General features: G+C 37.2%; 1 long non-coding RNA gene and 1 pseudogene across 1 annotated transcript in view; one reads left to right on the forward strand and one right to left on the reverse strand.

Annotated features, from left to right (window-relative positions):
- Positions 1-836: 836 nt before the first annotated feature.
- LOC123246241 lies at positions 837-1,799 on the forward strand (annotated as a pseudogene).
- Positions 1,800-6,837: 5,038 nt separating this feature from the next.
- Positions 6,838-14,772, reverse strand: part of LOC123244380 — a 20,446-nt gene continuing 12,511 nt past the window's right edge. Inside the window, exons 2-3 of the long non-coding RNA XR_006506076.1 lie at positions 13,342-13,377; positions 6,838-6,912 (exon numbers count right to left, since the gene is read on the reverse strand). This is a non-coding gene — a long non-coding RNA (uncharacterized LOC123244380). The remainder of the gene's footprint in view (positions 6,913-13,341; positions 13,378-14,772) is intronic.

A 14,772-nucleotide genomic window follows, 5' to 3' on the forward strand; every position in this document is an offset into this window, starting at 1 on the left:
GGAAGTATTCAAACCTCAGTGAGATAGGAAACAGTTTTTGCAAGGCTGCTAATTAGTCATTTCACCTAAGAGTCGAATATTGATATTTTTATGATTTTATGATATGAACTCTTCCAATGGTTCCAGTCCACTCTTCCCTCTATTTAGCCACTCTTTCCTGGCAGTAATTTAACTGTCTGGCATAGGTATTTCCTTTTTCTGTCTGTTACTACTCCTTTAGAGGACATTTCAGTACAGTTGCCTTGCCAGGAATTACTGCTGATATTAAGACCAATAGGCCACCAAGCTCTTGCAATTCTCACAAGGTCTGGTATCAACAGAAAGAAGACACAAAAGAGAGGCATCTCCTTTCCAGAGACTGTCTTGGGTAGGCAGGACTTGTGTTTATGTCTCATAGCAGGGTAGGATCAAGGAACTGCCTTCTGACACTCCAGATAAACCAAAGAGTTGTCCTAATTTTTTGAAACCAGGAGGAAAGTAAGCCAGAGGAAGGGGTGGACTCCTTTAGTATACCCATAGAATTCTGGTCCAGAGATGAGTCACATGGCCAGAAGCCACATTCCCTTCAAGCTTCCATGTGGTCACCAGGACTAGTGACTAAGCATACTCCAAAAGGGAGGGGAACACTTATTCCATATATATTAAAAAGTGGTTGGGAGTGGGGAAGCTAAGTGGCTCAGTGGATTAAGAGCCAGGCTTAGAGATGGGAGAACCACCCCCACTATCTAGCCCCTATCACTCTTCTGCCTTGGAACCAATACATAGTATTGATTCCAAGATGTAAGGTAAGGCTATATATAAAGAGTGGTTGGGACAGTCTAGTCAATCACAAGGAGATGAGAGATGGTTTACTTTGCTATTTATGCATTTATACCAACCACATTAATGACTCTATTAGGAGAGTTCCTAATGTTCCAAAAAATGCCATCCTTTCATAATGCTTTTTAAATGAAAGACTTAATATTCATGGGGAAAAATGGATATTGAGTATATTAGTGTCTTCTGTTATGAAAATTCATGACCCAAAAAAGGAGTTAGAATAAGATGAGATATCTCATAAACTGGGGAATCTAGATTGTATGGTCTTCTGTCTCTGATACTAATTTTTGTGGTAGAACTTCTACATAAGTAGAAAAACATGTTTGTTTACATAACAATCTGATTTTTAATTGAAGTACTTCCTAACTCTTGTATTCAAGGTCTAGGTATGACTATTAAAGAATTTTTTCAAGAAAGCCTATGCTGAGGTTCCTGCTGCCCTGGATTCTGTTGCTAAGCCTTATACTCTAGGCAAGTACACACATCAATTATTTAAACAGGGCCCTGGATATATTTAATCCACCCATAGTGACTCCAATGTATTCTCTACTAAATCTATTTTAATTTGTTCAGCTAGTCTTTTTAAAAAGTGGCAAAACATGGTTGTTGATGACATTATTGGCACTGAGTGGCTTCCTTACAATCACTTTGGGAATCTTTTTATTACATGCCTTTAAAAATGTCAGTTTTAGTCTAGCAAGTATGCCAGTGTCTTTCTGAAAGTATGAAAAAAGTAGTAGATAGCAATCTGTCCTGATTTCTATGAAGTCTTTAATAATAATAAAGGAATTTTAGCTTACAGAAGTGGACAATAAACTGATGAAAATCTCTTTAAAAGAAATGGAAGTTTTATATCTATTTTGAAAATAGATTCCTCTTTAAAGAGGATTATCTTTGTAATTCTGCTTTTCTGTTGTAAAATTAGTTTTCTGAAAATAGAGATTGTCATTTTAAATGCTGTCCAGTTACAATCTTTTTAAAAAAATTTTGACTAATAAGAATAATGCCTTTATTTTTCTCACGTGCAAAGTACAAGATAATTCATTGAAATGACCCTAGGATGGTTGGTTTACATTTTTATTAACACTGTATAATTATTTTTAATTTTAGATCTTTCATAAAAACTTATTGTACTGACAAATTTTTATTTTTTAAAAATAAAATATTTTATTTCTTACCAAAAGAAAGAAAGAAATAAAGAGATTTCTCCAAGGCCATAAAATCTGAGTCACTAAATCCCTGCTCTTGCTTCCACTAATCCATACTTCTTCCCTATTCTCTCTCCCCAATTCTCCTACCATTAAACCCCTGTTGATGATACTGGTATTTTTCTAGATTTTATTTTCTCAATTACATGTAATAATTTTAAAAATTCATTTTCTGGATTACATATGTATCAAATGATATTGGTATTAATGATGAATATTTCAAATTTTTTGCAGAGTGGGAAAGTGGGAAGTTTCTTCTCTAGATTTTATTTTGCCAGGCTTTTTTTAATAATTTGAAACAACTGATTTTTATTTTGGAATATTTTCCCTAGAATATTTGGTAAGATTTTTATGAGATTTCAAGGAAAAGTTTTAACACAAGGCCTGGGTACATTATCTCTTCTGCCAAAATTCACTTCCTCTCCTCAGTTTTGGAAGAAAATTAAAACTATGGTACTTGTTCATCGAAAACCTTAGACTTCTCCTCAGAAAAACTCATGGGAAAAAAGCAATTTCTTGGCAGAAGTCCTAATAACATTTTACTCTAGGTCCAATCAGGCATGTTCTCCATTGTAACCTTTGTAAAATGTCTCCCTGTTTGCAAGCAGAAGCTGGGCTCCCATTAAAAAGCTGGCAATTCAAACCCTTGAATCTGTTTTTTAGTTCTCATCCAGATTTTGAGATTTTTCTCCATAGGAGCCAACCACAATTCCTTTGCTACGGCTTTTGAAACTCATTTTTAAAAGTGCCTGGAGTTAATGTGGTTTGGAGTCAATTGGCCCCAAAATGTTCTTATTGGGAAAACCTCAATGAACTTTATTCTGCTTCCAGGGAGGAAAATTGTTTATTCCAATTGGAATATAGGTTGACTGTCAATATTTAACTTTATTGTATAGATTCTCACTAAAAGAATGACTATTTTTCATAGTACTATGATGTACAGCTAAATAGAGAAACCCATACAGCTCATTTATTGATGTATCATCTATAGTATTCCATGAGTATTCATATGCTGGATGGACACTGAAAATGGACAATGCCTACAATTGAACAGGAGGAGAAAAACAGGTTGAATTACTTTTGAGAAACTGCCATTTATTCATTTTAAGAGGAGAATGACCAATTGTAAGGAAATACATGGGAATTATGTGGTATTCATGTGCCATGCCACAGGCCTTTATAGTCCAAGAGTTGAAGGATCTCTTCCACAAAAAAATCCTAGTTTTGGGTTCTTATAGATACTGGACCAAGTTTTCCCATGTGGTGAGTGATAGATATCCCCAATGGATAAAGAATCAGCCTTTTCCTTAGCTTGACTTGCTTTTGCTTCATGGATTTGTTGCTAGTAGATCTAGGGGTATGTATAGCTCTACATTATTCTCTTTCTGCTTAGAAGCTTTCCTGTTTATGAAAACTCATGCTTGCCTAGGAACATGATTTGAATTTTGTCTCCCTTTCATAAGGCCCTTCCAAACGGACATGTCTCCTCTTCCTTAACAACTTAGCTACAGCAGGGCAACTAGCTAGCCAGTCCTGGAGTTGAGAAGACTTGGGTTCAAATCTGGACTCAGACACTTCCTTGCTGTATGACCCTGGATAAGTCACTTCACCCCTTTTGCCTAGTCCTTGTCCTTCTGTTTTAGAATTGTTACTAAGGCAGAAAGTAAGGATTTAAAACAACAAGAAAAAACAACACTTAGCTACACTGGAGCAGAACACTCCCCCATGCCTTTAGACAGGGTCTCTCTACTCAGGCATAGTAATTTTACCAGATTAGGATTTAGTAGCGATTGAAGTGTCTTTTGTACAAAGGGGAAGAAACTGTATCAATGAAAAGAGAGTGAGCAACAAGAAGAAGGGGGACAATTTATGGAATGTCAAAAAGAGGCAGAAACAGCTTCTTTTTATTGTAAGTTTCCTTTCAGGGAAGGGGAACAAAACTGATGAAATGGGCAGTTCATACTGGGGTGCTGCTTCTGGACCTGAAAAAGAAGTAGGAGGATGGGGAGATGCATAATCTTTCCAATAGTCATTCTCCGATCTTGACATTGTCTTTGGATTCTTGTGGCTCTAATCACTCCTACTGACAGCAGCCCATCAAGATCTCAGGAGGCAGTAAGGCATGAGATCTCAGGCAATGGGATACACTGCTTGATCCTGTAGAATGATCTTTACTCTTCTAACTTCTCTTTCTCATAATACTCCAAAAACAAGCCCAGAAAAGACACCACTACATTGGTGAACTCTAGGATAGTCTGCTTGAATCTCTTGGCTTCTTAGCAATGCTAATTTAGGAACCCAGGACCACAAAAAGTTGCTAAAGACCTAAATTTTCCCTTAAAATAAAGGTCCACTTTTTTTCACTCCACTATTAGTCCAGTATTGTTGTATGGATGTGAGAAATGGATTACTAGTCTCTGGAAGAGTTAAAAATGAGTTTCACTCTGAGGTCAGTAGGAAGGCATAAAGTGGGTGTGAATAGGTTGCAACACATTCCAAACAGAGAATTATGAATGGTAAAGAATGGCATCAAAGGCACAACTTGTGTCAGTTCTACATAAGGACTTCTTGATTCTTCCCCAGTTGTTGGTGTCCTTTTCCTCATAAAATTACTTTGCATTTACTTATCCATGTACATGTAGTATATTCTCCCCGTTCCTAAAGTAGAATGTAAACTCTTTTTGTTTTGTTTGCTCTTTGCATCCTCAGAACTAACATAGTTCTTTTCATATAGAGTGGGCATTTAATAAATACTTGTTGAATTGAATTGATTCAAAGAAAAGCCTAAATGAAAAAAAAGAAGGTGGGTTAGTCATAAAGTGAAAGCTAGGGCTAATTAATGAAGAGTCCATAGGCTGATGTCAAGTGAAAACAAAAACGAAAACAACAAAGAGAGAGAATAGATAATATTCTCATGACCTGGGAAGCTATGGATATATGTTACAATCTTCATGGATGGCAAGAATACTAATACCAATGAAATTATAGATCCATTTGAGTAGTTGTGATAGCTGAGCTCTCAGATTTTTGGAGTCATGATAGAGATGTTGATTCTTAAACCCTGTGTTTGGTATCCCCAATTGGATTTTCCATTCCCATTTTAAGTGATGGGTAAGTTATACTTGGTCCTTGAATACAATGAGAAGAGCCATGAACTTAAATGAATTTGGATTTTCTAAGTAACTATTCTCAGGGCAAAGTGGTTTGGAGCACCATCATTCATAGTGAAGACAAGGAAGCTGGCTGCAAGGACAGGATAGGTAAATATAATTACATTTCCGTATTTCAGTTCATCCAACATGGCTCCAAAGAGGGCAACAGGCAATACCAAAAGAGATGGATAAAGGCAAAAGTTGTAGAAATAGGGAGGTTGGGAAATGTAGTACTGTGGCAACTGAAAATTACCAACGTGTCCCTTAACATCAAATAACCTTCACTGCCACCTGGTGGGTGAGGGGAGGATAACTGAACAGAAAGGTAGCCTATTCAGAAAAGTTGGGAGTATAGAGATGGGCTTCGGAAATGTAATTCAGTAAGATAGAACAATATATGGAAGGAGGCAACAATCATAAGAATTAGTACTGCATAGTAGATAGAATGTTAGACTATGAGTCAGGAAGACTGGAATCAAATTTCACCTCTGACGACATCAACAGAATGAACAATGTCTTCATTTGTAAAATGGGGAAAATAATACCCAAAGTATTTCTTTCACAGGGTTGTTGTAAGACTCAAAACACTCTTCACAAGCTCTAAATAGCTATGGGAACTTCAGTTATTATTATGAGGAGCAACATGCAGACAGAGGGGTAGAGTATGAGAGAGAGAGAGAGAGAGAGAGAGAGAGAGAGAGAGAGAGAGAGAGAGAGAGAGAGAGTAAGTAGCTGGTAAGGGATATTATGGACACTGAGAAGATGAACAGTATCCAGAGTTAAAATGGCAAAGAGCCTTGAGTCCATGCTATATGAAAATCAGTAGAAGGGGTTGAAGCTTGGTTGAAGGGGTTGAAGCTTGGAGAAGACTTAGGGGAGGAGGTTGGCATATGAAAAGTTGTCTTTAAGTATTTGAATAATTGTCATGTGGAAAAGGGATTTGATATGTTCTATCTGATACCAGAAAGCAGACCAGGAATGAGAAGTAGAAGATGCAGTGAGGTAAAATTAGGTTTCACGTCAGGAAAACTTCTCTAAGTGAAAGAGTCTGCCACAGAAGGTAGAATTGCCTCCCCTTAGATATCTTCAAGTCAAGTTTGAATGGCTGCTGGTTGGATGTGTTATACTAAGGATTCTTTTTCAGTAATGAATTAGATTAGCTACTGAGGTCCCTTACAACTCAAAACCAAAATGATTCTGTGAGTCCATGACTTTCTTGCTTTAAACAAGATCCAGGTTCATCTGCCTATGCAAAAAAAAAAAAAAAAAAAGAATGTTTTTGCACTTACTTCCTTTCAAACCAATGCCTTTCCGTGCTGTTTGCCTGTGTACTTTATTTTGTATGGGGATTTCCTAGACATTATTATTATTATGAAATGTTAGGGACCAAGACTTTAAGATAAGATAGTCACTCTTCTAAGAATAGATATCATTCACTCTTCTAAGATAAGATATTGATCATAGGCCCAGCCATGCTTGGAGACAGTAAGACGCCACAAGAGATTTTCTATGCTCCCTTTCCGCGTTCCTTTCCCCTTAGTATCTGCCGACCCCCTTCTGCCCTCAACCTATATATTCTTGTCATAGATCTGCAATAAACGAGCCTTGCTTCCATCCAAACGACTCTCTGTCTTGCACGCGAGGTCTCCCCTCTTCTTCCCCTATGGGTTCTTAGGTTGCCGTTTCCCCGGACCCCTCGGTTGTGTCTGGCTGGACCGGGACAATGAAAAATCCTGAGAACAAGAGAATATAAATCACTAGTGACCCATATGCCTATTTTCCCATTGCCATAAATGTTTTATTAGAATAACCTACATATATATCAAGGGTATTCTGGATATGAGAAGGGAATAGTCAGGCTTTTGCAAGTAAGTAAGGGAAAGGGGCAGGCAGGCAGGCAGGAAGGAAGGAGGGAGGGAGGGAGGACGGAGGAAGGAAGGAAAGGAAACAAACATTTAATAAGTTTCTACTATTTGCCCAGCAGTGTGCTTATAATAACTTTACAGTTATTATCTCATTTGATCCTCAAGAACCTTTGGAAGTAGGAACTGAAGCAGACAGAGGCTAAGTGACTTAATCAGGGTCACTCAGATAATAATGTTTCTGAGGTGGGGGTTCAACTCAGATCTTTCTGGCTTCATGCTCTATCCACTGTGCTACAAAGCTGTTTTTTAATGATATTCTGTAAGAGACCATGTGTTTATAATTAGTTAAATGGTGCAAGGATTAAATATCTCTTTATATTTATTGCTTATTTAGATAAAGTAAAGATTATATTATAAGCCTTTTTCTAACAAGGTGACTAAAGCTTCCTTATAAAGTGTAACCATAAAGATAACTTTATCCAATGACCTCAGGATTTCCAATTTAGTCTTTAATTAAGGAGTCTTAATTTGTTCTTTTTCTAGTTTTTTTTTAAGTTGTATGCTGAATTCATTGATCTGCTCTTTATCTTATTGATGTAAGAATTTAGAGATATGTTTCCCCATAAGTATAGCTTTGGCTGAATCCTATAAATTTTGGTATGTAATAACTTTTCAAAATAATATCAAGGGAATAAGAGTCATATGCTCATCAAAGCCAATATTATGGAGGTGTTTTGCTCAGAATTCTAACTGAAAAGGGAATTCCCATAGATGGTAAAGTTCTCCACATGATCCTATTTATGGTATCAGCACATCATTTATTATGCATTGATTTCATCAACTCTTGGAACATTGCAGAGCCTCTTAAATAAGATCCATAATCTCTCAAAAGAGTTGTTTAACTATCCACATAGGAAAAGCTAAGTGGATGAAGAATACATACTGTTCAAGAAATGGTAGTTGGATAGACAGTAGATATCCTGGACATCTTGTGGCTTTACAGCCAGTACCCTCATAGTTCAGGTTTGATGGTGTAACAAAATGATGCATTCATGAGTTATTAAACCAAGGAAATTTACTTTGTTTCAACATAGCAAGAATATATAGAAAGGATACAGTGGCATTTAGCTCCTTTGGACATGTTCTTATTTTAAGATGCAGATTATCAGTACATCATCAGGATATGGTTAAATTGAGTGGTGCCAGACACCCACCAAGTCTGAGAGGCACTGACTATATAGGCCTTGAAACTTTTATGCCAATCAGATTTTGTTGGGGGAAGAAGTCAGGGAAGCTGCGCCAGAAAAAAAATGCCAGTCTTATCATAGATAGGTACTAAAAATGGTCAGTGAGTTGGGCCCCAAATTGAATAAGAGTAGGCTGGATTTCTTTTTGAGGAACAAAGGCCTGTTTTTTTTGTTTTTTTTTAAATAGATGATTATTCTATTGGTGATGTTGTATGGTTGAGTCATAGAATACCACTCTCTAAAGAACTCAAGTTGGGATTCACCCTCATTGAGGACAATGGAGAGGTGCATGGCGGGTGTGAACAGGATGTAACAGATTGCAAATGAAGAATTATGCAGAAAGAGTGATCATCAGAGATGTCATGTGGTGAGAGTGACAGATGGACAGTTGGCAGACTCCATTGATACTCACACAATGTCAAGAGAAGAAGAGGCACCCAGAACATTGGGTGGAGTTATTATGGCAGATTCCCCAAAAGAAATGGACGAAAGTAACACATTAGGGGCAGACCCATTGGAGCACTATAAAAAATATTTAATAACTCAATTCATTTGATTTTAAGAACAACCCTTTGAGGTAAGCAGGTTAGGTACAGTAAACCTCATTTTACAGAAGGAGAAATTAGCATAGATAAGTTAAAATAAGTTGTTGAAGGTCACATATTATTACTAGTTAGCATTTATGTTGCACTGTATGGTATACAAAGTACTCTGACACATGTTATTTCTTTTGGTCCTCACAACAATTCTGAAAGATAGGTGCTGTTATTATCCCCATTTTATCATCAAGGAAATTTAGGCAGAGAGCAATTAAGTGACTTTCCCCCAAGGTCTCACACCTAATTAGTGCCTGAGGCAGGATTTAAACAAAGATCTTCTTGACTCCAAGTCTAATACTCTATCCATTAGACACATAGCTAATTAATCTATGGCAGCTATGACCCTCCCATATCTTATCTGAGGTCATTTTATAACATATTAACATATCTCTTATGTATTTGATATTAGTCCTTAATTCAAACCACTACCATATGTACATAAATACTTAATATTTGCTCCAAAATTTGGATTCTCCCTTAGGGTCCATTTCCAGGCCCATTTCTTGATTCTCCCTCCCCCCCAACCCCCCCAGAATTGTACCATCCCCAATGAGCATGTTTATGAAAGGGAGCTGTTTTCTTACAGTTTTCCCTTCTCTCTCCATCCACAGAAGACTATTGTTATTACACAATATTTTAAAACCAAATATATTTCTCCAAATAAGCCCAAGGGATGGGGTAAACTTATTTTCAATTCAATTTGTCAACCTAGACCTGGGAAAACCTAGAAAACAGCAAATATAGCTGGAGGATAAGACTCAAAAAAGAAATGTGTAAACATTCAACAGGGGTGGTGTTGGGGTCCGAGTCATAGCCCACCACCAAGGAAGACCAGCAGACAATGCAATTAGGCAAGAAGGGACATTTATTGATCTGGTGCGCACCAGGGGAGTTCAGCCTAAGAGTTCCGTCTGTGGCTTGTGAGTACAGGAGTTTTATGCCCGTCCCTTATCAGCCTATGGGGTTCGCAGGCATCTCTTGCAGTTAGGGCGTTGACACATCTTTGTACTTGTCAGGGGTCTGCAGTTAGGGCGTTAGCACTAGGTCAGGGGTCTGCAGTTGGGTGTTGACACATCTATGCACTTTGTCAGGGGCCTGCTTGCCATGTCTTGCAACGATATGTTTTGCAAGGGTCAAATGGCTCCCTGCCTTGGCCTCCTTCAGTGACAGGCAAGGTTGGCCTGGTAACAAATGGGCCTTAGAAAAAAATATGTTCAGAAGAGATTCTTTCCCGCTGAGATGGTCCACAACCCCACATAAGCAGCCCCTGATGATTTCTCCCTCACATAGGTGCCCAGGTGGCAGATAAATCAAAGCACTGTAGTACAGCCCAAGCTTGGGAAAGACAGAATCCGACAAGGTTTTCTCAATCTTTTTTTTTTTTAATATTTTTTTAATTCTTTTTTTTAAACCCTAATATCTTTATATATCCTTCTATATTAATTTTATTTGTTACAGGGCTAGGCAATGGGGGTTAAGTGACTTGCCCAGGGTCACACAGCTAGAAGTGTCTGAGGCCAAATTTGAACCTAGGACCTCCTGTCTCTAGGCCTGGCTGTCAATCTACTGAGCCATCCAGCTGCCCCCGGTTTCCTCAATCTTCAAGCTTTATGGTTGCACTTGGAAACTCCAGCTGCTTTCTCTTTGTACCCCCACACTAAATACCACTGAAGAAATCTGATCAGGTTTCTGGGAAGGGCAGAAACAGAAGTCCCCCACTTTTTTAAGCCATAAGAGACTTGAATAATCTTATAACTTCCCTCACCTGCAGATTATTACAAAACTAATTGTGAACTGGCAATCAATAGAGAGAAAACAGAGCTAAACATAGCATTATAAAATTTTATCCTAAATTGAGTGCTAAGAATAGACCACTGAGTAACAAGCATGGATTTTTCTATAGGGGACTAGGAGTAAGGTGTAAGAGGGTGTAAGAAATAAAATTAATATAAAAAGGATAACTAAAATTATTATGGGTTTTTGAAGATTTATTAGTAGGTAATTGAAAATGAAGCCATGTGCCATTCTGGCTTAGTCAGTTTAAAAGGCCCGCCATTACCTGCCACCACCATGCTGGATCAGGAGCAAAGAGGAAGTAGAATGCCAGTCACTCAGTTTTATCCTCCTGTCTATGTCATCATGTAACATAATGATAGGAAGCCAGTGGGCTTATGGGAAATGTAGTCCAAGGACCCCCAAATTCCCAATAACACAAGGGATAGGGAGTATATAATACCTAGACTCCATCCTTGAGGGCCCTCCCCAACCTTTGAATTTTTTTAATACTTTTGTTTTGAATGTAGCACCCCTTTTCCTTTTAAACATTTCCCCTCTGTCCTTCTTCCCTAACTCCTTACCTCTATAATAACAAATAAAAACACCAACAGACTCTCTAGTGCCCCATCTTTCTACTGAAAGAAGGGAAATGTGTTCCCTTATTAGTTCTCAAGCACAGAAATTGGACACTACAATTAATTAGAGTATGACCATCTTTTAACATTATCATTGACATTGCTACATTCATTGCATAGCTTTTCTTGGTTCTGTTTAACTCCCTCTGAATTAGTTTATGCAAGTCTTTCCAATTTTCTCTGACTTCCCCATATTCATAATTTCTTAAGGCACAATATATTATGCCATATACACTTACCCTAATTTACTTAGCCATCAATGGGCACCTACTTTCCTTCTAATTTTCTGCAGCCACAAAAAGAACTACTATAAATATTTTGGTATACTCAAAAAGACTTGTGAACTTATTGTCTTGGATATTTCCTCCAAAAATATAAGACTCAACCCATCTGCGCTGGCCTTGTCTTGTGTGACTTTTGTATATATCCTCCCTTAAGTTGTCCACACTCAACAGGCCTTCCTGAAGTTTTCCTGACGTACCAGCAAGCATACCAGATGAGTACACTGACCACATGTCACCCTTCACCTGGCCCATATGACCAGCCCATCTATTCTTCTTATACATTTCCTTAATAGCATCTTTTACTTCTGTTCTAAGTACCTAGACTTCTCACCCTCACGTCTATTTCCTTCTGTGTAATATTCATCTTTAACTTTTCAGACACTATTATATCCCATTTCTTGCATTCATATACCAACATCAGAAAATGGATGTGTCAAAATGATAATATCTGGGGAAAATTTGGAGTCATTAAAGGAACTGTAACATTCCTCAAAGGCAATCTATTTCTCTCTCCTCATTCCATCTAGCTTTGGGCCTAACTGCAGATCTATATTGTTTCTCTCTTTTTTTTTCTATAGTAATAGACAACTAGGTGAAGCCTTATAACTTCAATATCATGAAAACTTTCTTTGAGAAAAGAATTGGTAGGTAAAACACAGGGTAAACACCAAGTAACATTCCCCCAAATTAAATGGATTATATGTCAAAAACTAGGAAAAGACTGTTATTGATGTAGAAGTTATCCCTGAATTTGTAATCAGATCACTGACTTATGAGGGTAAAATTAGAACTAGCAAAAAAAAAAAAAAGGGAAAGTAATTGTGAGAAAAAGATAGGGCATTATAATTGAAATGACTGAATATGACACTAACACCAAATGTTTCATATAAAATTTCTTCCTGGAGGCATCAAGAGCCAGGCCTAGAAACAGGAGGTCCTGGGTTCAAACTCAGACACTTTCCAGCTGTGTGACTCTGGGCAAGTCACTTAACCCCCATTGCCTACCTCTTACTGCTTTTCTGCCTTGGAACCAATACCCAGTATTGATTCTAAGATGAAAGGTAAGAGTTTTTAAAATAAAATAAAATTTCTTCCCTATGGAATTCAACTTTTGTATTTTATACAAGAATTTAACTGATACAAATCTATTGCCACAACAATAAAATCAAAAGAGCCCAAAAAACACCTGAGTCAGCAAACTTGCAAAGCAGGAAGAAATGGAAACCAAAGTCAAGGCTGGTTGAGTGTATTAACTCATTTGTACAATATTATGGACAGAAGAAAAATGGACAATTATGAACATTATCTCTTAAAGCAGAGAGGGTAAAATCAGTTTTGTTTTGTTTTTGCCCTAAGAGTTTCTTCTCCTGATTAGTAAGTCCCTATTAGTGATTACCATCTTTTAGGAAGGACCCCAGCCATGCTTAATCTCATTCATGGCTAGACTCTCCAGAATCTTTTTTCTTTTTACTACTTTGCTTCTTCATGGATACATATCCCCTTCTCTCTCCTTGCCCAAACATACTCCCCCTTTCTAGCCTCTCTTTATACTGTGTCTTTCCCAGTTAGAACATAAGTTATTTGAGGGAAGGGGTTATTTTCTTGCTTGTATTTGTATCCCTCACACTTAGCATAAATGTTGAGGGAGTGAGGGAAAAATAGGAGTACTAATGAACTTCTTGTAGAATAGTGAACTGGTCCAATCATTCTGAAGAACAATTTAGAACTATGCCCAAAGGGGCATAAAACTACATACCCTTGGACGCAGCAATACCTCCACTAGTTCTGTATCCTAAAGAGATAAGAGAAAAATGAAAAGGACCGATTTGCAAAAGAAAAAAAAAAACAACATTTATAGCAGCACTTTTTATGGTAACAAAGAATTTGAAATTGAGGGGATGCCCATCAATTGGGGAATAGTAGAACAAGTTGCTATTGCATATGGAAATATATGATTATGAAGGAGTACTATTGTGCAGTAAGAAATGACAAGGGCAATGGTTTTGGAAAAACATAACAAAACCTATATGAACTGATGCAAAGTGAAGTGAAAAGAACTGAGAGATCATCATGCTGACTGAAAGTATGTTATAATCACAATCAACTAAGTAGACTTCTCTGATCAATACAATGATTCAAGGCAATAACAAAGGACTCAAGATGAAAAAAGAGAGAATTGATGAACTCTCGGTGTAAATTGAAGGATTATTTTCTTCATTTTTCTTGCTTTTAAAAAGATTATAGCTATTATGGAAATATCTGTTGCATGATTTCGCATGTTATAATTGATATCATATTGATTGCTCTCTCAGTGGGAGTGGGTAGGGATGAGAAGGAGGAAGAGAACTTGGAACTCAAAATTTAAAAAGAAAAGCATGCTTAAAAATAAATAAATGACAAAAAATTTAAAGCCAATGAATCATAAGGAGAATCATTTCTCTTAGACTTTATAATTCACTAAAATTCATAATAATTATAGAAATTAATTGATGGAAGGATCCTCAGACTATCGAATGCAATATTCCCCATTTATCTGTATGAGTCTCTTAGACATCTCTCTTTTTTTCCTTCTTAATTGAGTTATTCTTACTTTGAATTTTCAGAATTTCATTCTTGAGAACTTCCCTTTCCTCTTGGGCCAATTTCCACTTTTAAATATTTGGCCATTGGATCCTACTTATCCATTCTCTTAAACCATCAGAATATCATCTTCCAAAATCTAGGACATATGTCTTTCATGGCTTTCCTCTCTTTCTTTTTTAAAATAACATTTTATCCCCCCACCATTACATGTAAAATGATTTTTTTTTAAGTTTTGAGTTCCAAATTTTCTCTCTTCTTATGACCATCCCTCTCTCATTCCATCCTGCCCTTTCTCCTCCCTGAAACAGTAAGAAATCTGATATAGATTTTACATGTATAAGCAGTAAAACATTTTCCCATATTATCCATTTCGTGGAAGAGATAAAAGAAGGAAGGAGGTTGAAGATGAATACGAGGACTAGGAAGAGGAGAAAGAGAGGGGGGAGGTGAAGAGGAGGAGAAGAGGAGGAAAGTAGAGAGGAAGGGGGGAGGTAGAGAGGAAGGAGTAGAAGGAAAGAAAGAAAGAGAGAAAGAAAGGAAGAAAGGAAGAAAGAAAGAAAGAAAGAAAGAAAGAAAGAAAGAAAGAAAGAAAGAAAGAAAGAAA

The sequence above is a fragment of the Gracilinanus agilis genome, chromosome 4 (genome assembly GCF_016433145.1).
Source record: "Gracilinanus agilis isolate LMUSP501 chromosome 4, AgileGrace, whole genome shotgun sequence".
In the NCBI taxonomy this organism is placed as follows: Eukaryota; Metazoa; Chordata; class Mammalia; order Didelphimorphia; family Didelphidae; genus Gracilinanus; species Gracilinanus agilis.